At 37.7% G+C, this 14,260-nt stretch overlaps 1 protein-coding gene across 3 annotated transcripts in view; it reads left to right on the plus strand.

The window, feature by feature from the left end:
• The first annotated feature begins 8,320 nt into the window (after window positions 1–8,320).
• The window catches only part of LOC123506194 (alpha-1,3-mannosyl-glycoprotein 4-beta-N-acetylglucosaminyltransferase A-like), a 60,130-nt gene continuing 54,190 nt past the window's right edge, over window positions 8,321–14,260 (plus strand). For 2 of the 3 annotated variants that reach the window (XM_045258112.1, XM_045258113.1), the window contains exon 1: window positions 8,321–9,096. The gene's annotated coding sequence lies outside the window, so the exon portion shown is untranslated. The remainder of the gene's footprint in view (window positions 9,097–14,260) is intronic. The other variant, XM_045258111.1, reaches the window with a different exon arrangement.

Genomic DNA, 14,260 nt, shown 5'->3' on the forward strand with positions numbered 1-14,260 from the left:
TATGAAAAGGGTTGAAAGAATACTCTCTCTCTCTCTCTCTCTCTCTCTCTCTCTCTCTCTCTCTCTCTCTCTCTCTCTCTCTCTCTCTCTCTCTCTTGAAGTGTACAATTTCTCTTCCAAGATGAGAGAGAGAGAGAGTGTGTGTGTGTGTGTGTGTGTGTGTGTGTGTGTGTGTGTGTGTGTGTGTGTGTGTGTGCGGTGTCATCGCTCACCGAGCTGTTTCTGCTTGTCGGATCACACAGCGGGCGGAGGAGGAATCCTTGATAAGGCAATAACTAAACTTTCAGAGGTCACATCGAGCTAGAAAGTACATCATTGTATTCAGAATAACAAAGAGAAAATAATTATTAGTATTCAAACAGTCTTCTGACAATTTCTAGGTTTACCATTTTTACCCGTCATGGGACACTGGAAAATAGTTTAATCACCGGAACATAAGGGTTAAGTAGGTGTAGGATTCTCCTTAGGTAGAATCTTGGGATGGATAGCTAGGTCCATGTTCTTAAAGTTTCCACATCATGTCTCTACTACATTTCACAGGCTGTAATGGAAGATATTGGAAATTTAAGGGATGTTTTTGTGATTTTAGCAATAGTTTAACTGGCCATTGTGGAAAATTTTGGAGGTTTTCAAGAACATTTTTAGTATTGTAGTGAAAGTTTAACAAAGCTTCTGAATCATCAGTAGAAGAACATCCTTAAGAGTTGGACTAATCATCTCTGGTCCTCAAAAGATATTGTACTGAGAGCCTGAAGTGTTTTAAAATAAGGACCTTGATCCAAATAATAACTATATACAGTCCAGTAACTAGCATAGAGATTTACTAAAGTCTTACAACCCAGCATATTTAAATTACTCTCACCTGTACAGGCACTAGTCATGTGTGGGAAGGCATACATCTAGTCCTTTCTATACAAATAGATATTTTATGATAATTATCTAGTCGATTAACAAAGCAGACTAATCTGAGACTTGGAGGAAAATATTCAATACTGTTTGACTGGTAATGGCAGTACTTTACTTAATTTGAATAACCTTTGATGATTTTACCTAGAAAGTATGTAGATCATTAAAGGTCCTAGAAAAATCTTAAATATTTGACCACTCATCTTGATGCCAGTGGTGTGTTCCAAAATTATACTCTTGAACTTACTGTATGCCATTCTCTAAGGGAAGCCATTGCAGTCAAACTTGTATAATATGCATCCTTTGTTTTATTAATTTATGTTTAAGAAAGACATATGCTTTGGATCCTTTTTTTATTTATTTTTTATTGCTTTATTTCCTTTTGGTTCCTGTCCTCTCAAGTTGTACAACTGTTCAAAATAGTGATGTCACAAAGTCCAGTAGATATCTTGGTTGTAAATTAAATACATATTAAAACATTGGTTATTGAACAGCTTTATGTTAAGATCCCGACTAAAACCAAGAAATGGGAATAGGAAAAGCAGAGGCATTTTGCTTGGTACTGTTACTGCACAGACTGTAGAATATGGCTTTACCATTTTCAACAACTGTACAAGGAGGAAATCTGTAAGCATAGATCCTTCAGTTTGCATAACTTTATATATTGTGTTTGAACAGCATTATGTTGCATTTGGGTTTTCTTTCACTCGCATTTTTTCATTAGCCAAAGGTAATTTGATATTGGTATGATTTATTCCAATATCTTCATCTAGAGTTAACTAACAAGTTATTTATTTATTTTTTTATTTATTATTTTATTTTATTTATTTATTTATTTATTTATTTATTTATTTTTTTTTATTTATTTTATTTTTTTTGTGAATATTACATGTCTGGACATGACATGGATGATCTATTTATGTCATGGTATAGTATGTTCTGTTTATTCCTATTACATAGTTATAGTAAAACATGAAAGAGATTGAAAAAGAGATTTAGTTTGGTTTTTATTTATTGAGGGTTCTTATGTATGTATATTGGTGTTATTGTTTTGTGGTGCCGCTGGAATATTGTTGTAGTTGTCATAGTCCAGAAGCTGTTGTTTATTGTGTGATTGTACTGTGGGAGTGTGTTGACTTGCAGGTTTGCAATGTCTGTACCGTTCTTGCAAGTAGTGGTGTCACACAGTCTAGTGAATTTCATGTTCATAGATTTAATACAAATCAATCTGTGGACTAATTATTTACTTTGTATTAATAGCTCCACAAAGACCAAGAAGAACTGAGGATATGGTGGGTGGAGCTAATTATATGTATTTTGTGTAAAGCATTTTGTACAATACTGTATGACATGACTACTTTGGACAACTGTGCAGTGTGGACAACTGTTTGTACCTTTAAAGGAAGATCCATATCCTCCTTCTAGTCTTTGTATTTAGAAGGAAAAAGTGAGCCATTTTATCTGAAGGCCTAATTTTATTCTTGTAGTGAGGACAGACATGAAGTATAACATAATTGCATTGTTTTCTGTGAGCCATTTGAATGTTTGTTTTGAAAAGAAAATTTACTTGGCATATAAGAATGCATTGAATTCCAGCCTGTAGTTGTACTAAGAGTTGTATTCTCTTATTTTGGCATCATATCTTACTACTTTCAACTTGTAGCAGTAAAAGTTAATGCTGTTTTCATGACTGTAGTGATAGATTAACAAGAATTATGTCTAATCCATGACAAGACGACCATGAAAACCTAAGTAATCATGCCTGTGACCTGTGAAGATAGTCCTCATGACAGAACAAAGTGTTTTAAGAACACATGAGCAAATGACAAAAGTTGTGCAATGAATTGTGGTTACCCTTTTGATCAGCAGCTTTGATCAGCAGCTTATGTTAAAAGAATGTTTTGTGATTTTTGTTACACTTTCAGGATTTGTGAGAATTCTAGGAATGCTAAGTGGTGTGTTAAGTTTATTGAATATAAACTTGGATGTCTGTGCCTTCAGTGGTAGTGAGGCGTTGCAGCACAGGGACACAGAGACTTTATCTAGATTATTTCTTTCTATGTACAAGACAGTTCATGTAAGACAGTTTGATGTGTTGCAGAATTATTGCTGGAAAATAGTCCAGTATAAAAGTTAAAAGGAATATTCAATCATTGTATATTTCTATAATTTTCAGAGCATTTGCCATATCCTCTAAGGAGTGTGATCATCAAGTTTTGTTTATTCATTAACCAAACATGCCATATAAAGTCTGTTAACTAACTTGCAGCATCACGTTCTGTCTTTTTTTTTGTAGCAACTCTGAAAATTGCCATATTACTGAGGTGAGCTGTGTAAATTTTCCTTCACATTCCACACCTGTGATACCAAGGCACATATTATTAGCAAGTAGGTCTTACTATTATGCTATAATCTCCATTTAATATCTGTAGTCACACTCCATTCTTCATCATCATTATCATCACCTCAAGCTGGTTCAGGATGTCTTGCTGTACAGGCCAGCTTGTTATTTCTGTCAGTCTCCACATCTACACGCCATATTAACTCATTTTGTCTTTTGTCTCTTGAAATCTGCCCAGATGTTAATCAGGTTCTTGTATCTCATAATTTCACTCATATGAATTACTGAGTCTGTCTCAGTCACCTTGTGTTGAGAGACCGGAGGTCATCTTCTCATAAGACTCTGCACCTATTTTAAGAACTAGTTTCTTAGTACCTTCTCCTTTATAAAATCTTTTTTTTTTTTATCAAGTTTAAACCTGTTACTTTGTGTCCCATATCAATTACTCAACTTGATGACCTTGTATGCATCACCCTTGTTTTGTTCTTATGGCAAGAGATAGAAGATTGATGTAGACAAGGTCATGTTTTTTTTAAAGTTACATTATGTTAGAACATAATGAATACTTATGTTGCCTTAAGGGAGATGATAAATTGATGAGGAGATAGATACAGTAGATAGGTACTCAAAGGTCCTTCACCTTCCAGGCACTAGAAAATCTATGCTGCTGCTCATGGTAGTGAAGTCTTATTTAACTTTACTTTTATTATATTAGACAGTAGTATAAGCATCATCTGCAATCACCCAACTATTTGACTGAAGAAGTATTGTCATGTTCCAGTTAGGAGCGTCATGGAAACACAGATGAAATTATCTAAAAAGTAGCTATGAAAGGGAATGGGAATGAACAGTTGGGAGGACAGTGGTACCTTACTGATCAGACTGAAATGATCACCAGGCTCTTTGTGGATTGTGGTCAGCCTTGACAGTCTTGTCACTATAGCTCATTAAGTCATGATATTGGATTAGTAGTTTGGTATTCTGAGTACTATATCATGGAGAAGTACAGTATTGGGGCCAGGATCTTGATAGCTAGAAACTGATTAACCTAAACATGGCTGGATTTATTTATTTTTTGACATTTGAAAGATACACTCACATACAACATGTTACTTTATAGTGTGCAACTGTTTATACACCAAACCAAGATATGGGTAAAAAGTTGTTTATAGATTTTCATTCAGTCCCTAGGTACTGATACCTTTTTGTCCAATGTACATAGCTTATGGGATATTATATACCCTGAAAAATAAGAATTTACCTATTTGCATGAGAATTACTATGGTCACAGGTATGAGCTTTGAATGTAAGAAAACCAGACCGAGCTAACAGTGTGTGCGTGTGAGTACTATTTAGTATTTTCACTGTTCTGATTTGTTTTTAGATCTCATTGTGTTGTCAGATATCCTAATGAAAACCATGTGATACATAGTTGTAAGCTTGATTTAAGTAATTCACATTTGTGGTTACTGATGATCACAAGAGTTTATAGGATATTTGTATAAATAGCACAGTTGTGGTCACAAATCTAGTGATCTGACACTCTTTTACTCTGTGTTTACCATTTTCCCTCAATCTTATGTCTTTTGATCTGATGAGAATATTCTTGCTAAACTTGGTAATTCACACATTTTCAGTAGTTCAAGGGACTTAATCCTCTTCATGAAAACATCAAGAAATTGATCTGAAGGTGAAATGAACCTGTGTGAGGATACTCAAGGTAACAAATTCAGCATAAGTGTATTACCAGTCAGACCATAAATGATCAACAGAACTGAATTGGATTTTTGTTGGCCTTGACTGTCCTTCCACAGCAACAAGATTACAGAAAGTGGAGAACACAGTGAAAGTGAGTGTAATGTGTTGCTCTGCCATTACCTATTTGTGACTATACCAGAGCTCTTCAGCATTATAAGCATTGTGGAAGAAATTGCTTAGCTCAAGGGAAGAATGATTCTATCTGTTAGTTCATCATATTCACATTTCTCTGCTATTTTTGTTGATTGCTTATTGTTTTGACTTTATTTGACCTATCATGAAACACACAAGTTTATGAAAGTGTCTCTGTGTTTGCTGTAAAGGCTTTTATTGGGTATAAAGTTTCTCTCTCTCTCTCTCTCTCTCTCTCTCTCTCTCTCTCTCTCTCTCTCTCTCTCTCTCTCTCTCTCTCTCTCTCTCTCTCTGTGTGTGTGTGCGTGTGTGTGCGCGTGCACGCGCACGTGTGTGTTAAAGTATTGCGAACAGGTATACTTAAAATTTGACAAAGCATTTTATTCACAAGCATGTCAGAAATATTGTCTTGTTGCATAATGTAATGTTCTGCTGATTTCTCATGGCTTGGACCAGAGAAAGTCTTAGCCAGCTTTGTCTAATGGCTTTTGGTAGACAGTTTGAGGACAAATGTAATCTAATTCATTCATCCAATTAACATGAAGGTATTGCGTCAAGCACCATATTCTCTAATGTTTTTTAACCGTGGCTTTTTTGTACACATTCTCATGGAAATTATGTTTTCACTTTTTTTCTATTACATTGATAGTTTAACAAGGATTCTTTATCATCACTGGAAAAAAAAGTATCCATGAAAATCTTCCTAATCATCTCTGTTACCATTGAAAATAGTTTTGATGAGAGCAAAGCATTTCAAAATACAGAACTTAACAGTATCTGTGAAGCAGCAGTGTTAATACAGCTCTCAGTCAGGAAGATTTGACAGTAGTTGTTTCTGGGGGTGCAGGTAAAGTAGAAATGTTATTCAAATTCTAATTCCTTGTATCAATAACTTATAAAGTTTATGAAATACACTATTTTTTGTGCAAATTTTTATTTATTGATGACCACCCATCAAACAGTGTTGTTTGCATGGGGATATTTGTAATGCTTCTTTGAGAAAAATAGCTCTGTGACATATTCAACAATGATAGATGAGTGACTTCCAAAAGTGCTATGTCCACTTGCTTCCATGTAATTATTAAGAAAAATTCTTAGGATCTGATATACTTCTAAATGTGACAATAGAATGTACATAGATTTTACCAAATACATATAATTTTATATAAGTACAGAACAGTAAATGTTTGACAAAGTTAAGTCTTTCAGCTCCTTGGAATGACATTCAAAAGCCTTGCCAGATCATTCATACCTATTTGAATGAGTGTGAAAAGAGCGAGAGCAAGAGGAAAAAACAAAAAGATATGTCGATATTAGAAGTGAAAGTACAACAGGTGTGAATGCACAAAGCCATCCGCGAGAACCTTTCCCTTCCCGGATACGAAACTCGGAACCTGTTAAAGAAATGTCACAAGAAAAATCCCAATAAGTCCCACTAAAACTTGATAGAACCAGATATAGCTGGGCGCAGCAACACAAAGCTACGTGATGGTTGAGGAAATGCCTAACGTACACCAAGCACACAAACTGCCTGTGTGAGTGGCATTCCTATTGAGAGTGTTCTACGCCCCACCTCCACTATACATTACAAAGATTCTATATAGTTGAAGTAACGTAAGTTCTAATTAGCAAAGCAGATGAAGGAAAGGTGCTGTAGCTGTTATGTCGCGGTAGGAATAAATCTGTCCTGCTAACAACCTGATCCAGAGGCTTCAGTGTGATAAGCCGTCAGCAAGGATGATTGGTGAGGGTTTAGCCTCGATGTCTTACCGCAGCGTCGTCGAGAGGCTTCAGTCACCCAGTTATAAGAGTATAGACGTTGGGTGGACGTCTTTTAACTCTGTGGTATCCACCAACGGATGGTATGGGTAAAAATGAGGAAGCAACTGAGGCTCACATGAGAGTCGGCGGAAATACACAAAGCAAGCAGAGATTAGAGACATCAAATACTATATAGGTACATCACAATATGTACTAAAGGTAGGAATAACTCTGGTATAAGTGGAACACCTTAGTGACTAGGTATGTAGTATACATTTCTCCCCCTCACCGTGGAAGTACACCATTGCATTTAATTAACCACAGATCTCACCAAAAGGTACGAAATACTCTTGCTACCAGTAATGTCTTAGAATTATACCTTCAATCTAAGCTTGAGGAGAAAGTCCAAAGATTACACACACACACACACACACACACACAGGGGTATTGGTATGCTGCATAAAGTCGTTGAAGTGAAATAGAGCAGCTGAACTTTTCTATGTGGATATACAGCCAGCACAGTCCAAAATCTCGCTATACGTATCACATGACCTGAAAAAGATGTGAAAGTCTACGCGGAGAGTACATATGGTTTCATCGATCAATTACGCTTTGAAACAAGTTTACTTCAAATAGAAATGAGAAGTTCACTGATGCTGCTACGGTTTTCCTTTACAGCTGGTCAATTAGTTACAGGGAACAGAACAAAATATACAAGTCTTTTGTCCTGGAAGCACATTATCATCACAATCAACCTCGTCATCATAACTAGGTACTGCTACGACTACTACTACTACTACTATTACTACTACTACTGCTACTATAATAATAATAATAATTATAATGATAATAATAATAATAATAATAATAACAATAATAATAATAATAATAATAATAATAATAATAATAATAATAAATAGTAATAATAGTGATAATAATGATAATGATAATGATAATAATAATGATGATAATAATAATAATAATAATAATAATAATAATAGTAATAATAATAATGATACTACTACTACTACTACTACTACTACTACTACTACTATAATAATAATAATAAATGTTATTATTATTATTATTATTATTATTATTATTATTGTTACTATCGTCATCATCATCATCATCATCATCATAGTCATGCACTGTTTCGGTCTGTCGGAATAAACTTGCAGTGAAGATTTTCTATAGTTGTAAAGGATATATTTTCATAATGGTAGCCAAATAGATATTAAATAACGGAGATATTATTCATTATAACCTAATAAATAATCTATGTAGCTTTTGAAATTAGTCCTGAGCGAACAAAGCATCTCAGAGAACACAAGGGAGGGCTGCACGGGCAGTAAAGGGCGAAGTGGCACCTGAAGTGCGGCTGCCAGCTGATGGTTGGTGGAGTCATCTAGCGTTGCCTCTATCAACCAAACCATGCTAGTGATGCGAGGTACGGCGAAGTGGGAGGGTGCCGCGGCTCTTGCTGCTGCTTCATGACCACCTCTTGAACATTGTCGCGTGCTCTGTGTATCGGATTTCGTGCCAACAAACGAGGCATGTGATACTAGCGGGGACAAGTGCTGTGCGGGAAATAATTGAATGTCGCCTGTTCTCAACCCCATAGACATGGATAGGTAGTGAAGAGATTCTGAAGGGCTTGAATCTGTATTAACGTTGTGACTAAGCCGCCAGAGAAATAATCCGATGATAATCTAAACAGATGAGTGTGTGTGGAGGTGGTGGAAACAGTGCCAGGCTTGCTCTGCCTCTGCATGACCGCTGGGCCTCGCCGGACACCCTGTTTGTTGTCATTACTAAAATACTCATCACGTCACATTGATCACACTGTCAACTCACAATCATCCTCGGAACTCAAATTTCTTGCCCAGGACTGAAATTAGCTAAGGCACACAAGAGAAAGAGCCATGCCAGAGAATCGAGCCGTGGTCAATGTTAAGTGAAGGTGTAGGACGGCCGATGCAGCCCCGATGTAACGACCCTCTGCTCTACTTCCACTAAAGCAACACACACAGGCTGTGGAACACGGCGTTACTGTCCTGTTTCTTGAGTATAACATGAATATAAGCCATGGTGCTTAACGAAGAACTGTGCAAGAAAAGAAGAATGTTATAACGCAGGGATCCTTCCACTAGCCCACGCTCTCCCCTGTGAACGAGACCCTCCCATCTGAGTGTTAGGTGAGTGTGTATTCCCATGTCCACCCTTGTCCACCTTTGCCCCTTGTAACTAAGGCCCCATATTTAGAGACGCTTTGTTCTTTCATCAAAATAAGGTTAATTATTTTGGTTCTAATGGATATCATTTCACATAGACGAGGCGGAATGTTCGTTGAACGATCACTGCAATCCTGAAAGCATCATTGAGCAGTGAGCACTTTGACTGAGAATAATCTGATGAAATAGTGTAATATCTACTGTAAACTCTCATTAAGCTGTTAGATTCTACAATGCTGCAGTACATACATTGGCAGGAAAACTAGCTACAGTGTATGAGGAGCGAAAGGTGTAATGTTTGTGAGGGAAAGTACAGTACAATGCTTACTGGTTTGGTAATGTGTGTAGGTGGAGGACCAGTGTGGGGGTTAGACGCTATTGAATATTGTGAAGGGAGAACATGCTGGTGGTCTTGTGTGTGTGTGTGTGTGTGTTACCTCCCTGAAATAGTTAGCGCTAATTGAGACCTATCAATGGGCAAGGCTTGCTCAGTAACCGCTCAACCAGTGGGGAAAAAAAAATCTTTAGCACCTGTCCAGTAATAGCAGGACGTTCTCCACTGGTGTGTGTGTGTGTGTGTGTGTGTGTGTGTGTGTTTCACTGTTTGATCTGCTGCAGTCTCTGACGAGACAACCATACGTTACCCTACGGAACGAGCTCTGAGCTCATTATTTCCGATCTTCGGATAGGCCTGAGACCAGGCACACACCACAGTGTGTGTGTGTGTGTGTGTGTGAGAGAGAGAGAGAGAGAGAGAGAGAGAGAGAGAGAGAGTGTGTGTGTGTGTGTGTGTGTGCGCGTATGAAGTGACATCATGGAGTACGATGGGATGTTCTTGGTTTTGATATTTTATAGGACATGTCTTTGAAACCTTTATTAACACACACACACACACACACACACACACACCCGGTAGCTCAGTGGTTATAGCGCTGGCTTCACAAGCCAGAGGACCAGGGTTCGATTCCCCGGCCGGGTGGAGATATTTGGGTGTGTCTCCTTTCACGTGTAGCCCCTGTTCACCTAGCAGTGAGTAGGTACGGGATGTAAATCGAGGAGTTGTGACCTTGTTGTCCAGGTGTGTGGTGTGTGCCTGGTCTCAGGCCTATCCGAAGATCGGAAATAATGAGCTCTGAGCTCGTTCCGTAGGGTAACAACGTCTGGCTGTCTCGTCAGAGACTCCAGCAGATCAAACTGAAACACACACACACACACACTCTCTCTCTCTCTCTCTCTCTCTCTCTCTCTCTCTCTCTCTCTTTCATTCACACACACACACACACACACTCTCTCTCTCTCTCTCTCTCTCTCTCTCTCTCTCTCTCAGGGCTATGCTATCAAAACCAGGAGCGGATAGTGTAAAATTTTCAGTAAAACTCATAATTTTCCAGTATTCTTCGACCTTTACCAATAGAATGTGTTCACTTCATATTGTTTAGTGTGCGTATATGTGTGTGTGTGTGTGTGTGTGTGTGTGTGTGTGTGTGTGTGTGTGTGTGTGTGTGTGTGTGTGTCCGTTTGAAACATAAGATTAATTGATACATAAAAGTCACTTCTCCCTCTGAAATTTGTAAGGTCAGGAAACGAAGAGGAAAAGAAAGAGAAGATTTGCGAAGATGCGGGTATTTATTCTCTTGCAAGTCGAGTTTTTTATATATATATATTTTTTTTCGTTTCTGGTCGAACTGTTCTTCCCTTACCGGACTTTTATCATATACATTCATTCTTTTATTTATTTTGTTAGTGTAAGAAAACGAAGCAGAGAGAGAGAGAGAGAGAGAGAGAGAGAGAGAGAGAGAGAGAGAGAGATTTTGTCAAGTGAAACAAAAAAAATAATTGTGAGAATTGAGAAAGTAAGTTGTGTACATAATACCTCCTCCTCCTCCTCCTCCTCCTCCTCCTCCTCCTCCTCCTCCTCCTCCAGATTTCTTTTCTTTTCCTATTATTCTTTGTTTTATTTATTTTTTTCCTTGTTCACCCACCCACACTCTCTCTCTCTCTCTCTCTCTCTCTCTCTCTCTCTCTCTCTCTCTCTCTCTCTCTCCAGGTTAGCTGTTGGTTCTTCCGTTGTGTTCGTTTGCGTGTGTAGAATAATCATGCAAGTACTGCCAGTGGTTGCCTGCTTGTGTTGCGTCACACGTGGCTAGGGATGGTGAGCTGCTTACTCATGTATTCTTAACTTTCCCTAACTCATTACCATCTTCCTCTCTCTCTCTCTCTCTCTCTCTCTCTCTCTCTCTCTCTCTGCATGACCTTCACTTCTCCCCCTCTCTTCCTTTCTCCATGTACAAATCTCTTCTCTCTCTCTCTCTCTCTCTCTCTCTCTCTCTCTCTCTCTCTCTCTCTCTCTCTCTCTCTCTCTCTCTCTCTCTCTCTCTCTCTCTCTCTCTCTCTCTCTCTCTCTCTCTCTCTCTCTCTCTCTGTGTGTGTGTGTGCTTTCCTGTTCTCCCATTTCTCCAATTTTGTTTGACTATCCCATGTCTCTCTTCCTTCTTGCATCTTCCCATTCATCCCTTCCTCCCCTTTTTTGTACACATTTCTTCTTTCCTCCCTTCCTTCCTGTACCGTTGTATTCTTTTTTTATCCTTTTTTCTACCTTTTTTTTAAATACCTCTTCCCACATGGTAACCGCTCGTCTCCTCTCTTTCCTATGTTTCTCTCTTCCTGCGTATCTATCTTGCCCTTTACGTATTTCTTTCCCTGTGCATTTGTAGCTTGAGAGAGAGAGAGAGAGAGAGAGAGAGAGAGAGAGAGAGAGAGAGAGAGAGTTGTTTTAGTTGATCCTGTAAGTAAGCGCCGTTCTTCCTATGGATCTTCTTACGTGGTGATAAGTTAATCCACCGAGAATCAGAAGTGGTGGAAGACTGACTGAAAAAAAAAGTAAAAAAAAAAAAAAAGGCAGGTACTGTTCCCATGATTTCGTTAATCGAGTGATTTGTTTATCTATTTCTTTATTATTCTTTCCTTCTCCCCTTTTCTCTTCCTTCTTTTGCATTTCTGTCCTTTTTCCCTCTTCTGAGTACCTATTTTTGTGTGTTCTGACTTCTCCCTTTCATCCTTTGCCTAATTATCTCTCCCTTTTTTTCTTTCCTTCCTCACACTTTTTTTCTCGCTTATTTTGACTGTTCTTCCTTTCTTCCTTCGCTATCTATCTCTTTTATCCTTCCCTTCTACACCGTTTTTTCTTGTGTTCTGACTGTTCTCCCTTTTTTCCTTTCTCCTATCTATTTCTCCCTTTTATCTTTCTTCCCTGCACTTTCTTTCTCGCTTGTTTTAACTGTTATATCTTTCTTCCTTCGGCTATTCATCTCTTCCTTTTATCTTTCTTCTCTGTACCTTTTCTAGTGTATTCTGATTGTTCTCCCTTTTATTCCTTTCTCATATTTATCCCTCCCTTTTATCTCTCCTCCCTGCACTTTTTTCTCGCGTGTTTTGACTGTTCTCCCTCTTTTCTAACGATCTCGCCCTTTTAATTTTTTTTCTGCACTTTTTTTTTCTTTCGTCAGTGTTAGCTTGAAGAAATTATGCTCTGGGTGACTTTTCCCGGCTCTCAGTAAACGTTGTTCTTAATTCCTTAAGTATCATGCCGCGTTTACACATTCATTCTGCTTACTATTGATTTTTTTACAGCTTCGGAAACTCGTGTGAGGATTGAAATAGTGAAGACTCTGGCCAGTAATTTTTTGACCTCCATAGGCCCTTCCTAATGTCAATAAAATGGTCTAATCGTACACAAATCTCAAGATAAAATTGTGTCCCCACTACTGAAGGGGTTAACACACATGGCTAAGTAATCTGTGCTTGCTTCTTTTCGCGTTACTGCACAGTGTGATAGTTTCGTTGTTATTGTTGTTTGTTATTCACATTTGCCGTGTCATCAAGAGACGTGTGTAAGTATGACGAGTGCCTTGGATATAGCTTTTTTTTCTTTGTCTTCCATCAATATTAGTCTTTGTGAGTTTTATTAGTATACACATAGTGATGGGACAGGAGTTTTGTGTCATGCGCCATACTCAGAAACGCTTCCCTCTTTCACCGCTATCATTTTCAAAGACTGCAGAGACAATTAGCCGAGTTCTGTAGAGTATTTGTCTTGTTGATAATGCAGAAAACTTGTTATGTCAATAGAATTAGAGAAAGATCCTGAAGAGCCTCCGAGGGGTCTCGAGGCGCACGGGTTCGAATCCTGTCCATAAAAAGTATATATCTCCTTTAGCCCATAAATTCCCGTGAAAAGCCCACATGATACAAAAAAAGAAAAAGAAAAACCAGTCTCACTTCAACTATAGCCCTTTGAAAATAGTGAAGGTGCAGCACGGAAGTGTTTCAGAATTGGGTCCATTGTGAGATTGCCTTATTGCTTCTCATCTTTTATTGGTTCGAGGCGTACTAATGATACAGCCTGGACTTTGACGGCGCACTAACTCTACAGTGAGTGTAATATATAAGCTTGTTGCGGAGGATTCCACTGACACAACGGTACACATTAGACTTAGGGCTGGCCATAATAGTATAGTACGAGTATGTGTGCACACGTAATTAGAACAGCGGTGAAGTAATACCGTAATAATAATGATAATGATGATAATAATAATAATAGTAATAATAGTAATGATAGTAATAAATAATGTTTTTATTATTATTATTATTATTATTATTATTATTATTATTATTATTATTATTATAATAATTATTATTATTATTATTATTATTATTATTATTATTATTATTATTATTATTATTATTATTGTAGTTATTGGTGTTGTTTTTATTATAAGTTATGACCGAACTAATGAGCACATAAAAATCAAATATATATACTTTCCAGATGTAAATTAAACAGACTTGATATATAGAACATTTGCACCTGTCAAAATTTACATATCCTATTCGATGTCAGAGGGCGCAGACTCTCAAAACGTACCTTAGCTATTAAGTCTTCGAGGTGTGTCTAATTATCTACGAATCTTTTAGGGAACATGCATTTTAAGTGGCCTTTATTTTGTACCTATTTCTCTGTTTCCCTTGGCTAGTTTCCCTCTTGCATTAAGAGAGAGAGAGAGAGAGAGAGAGAGAGAGAGAGAGAGAGAGAGAGAGAGAGAGAGACACACACACACACACACACACA

This window comes from Portunus trituberculatus, chromosome 19, assembly GCF_017591435.1.
Source record: "Portunus trituberculatus isolate SZX2019 chromosome 19, ASM1759143v1, whole genome shotgun sequence".
Classification (NCBI taxonomy): domain Eukaryota; kingdom Metazoa; phylum Arthropoda; class Malacostraca; order Decapoda; family Portunidae; genus Portunus; species Portunus trituberculatus.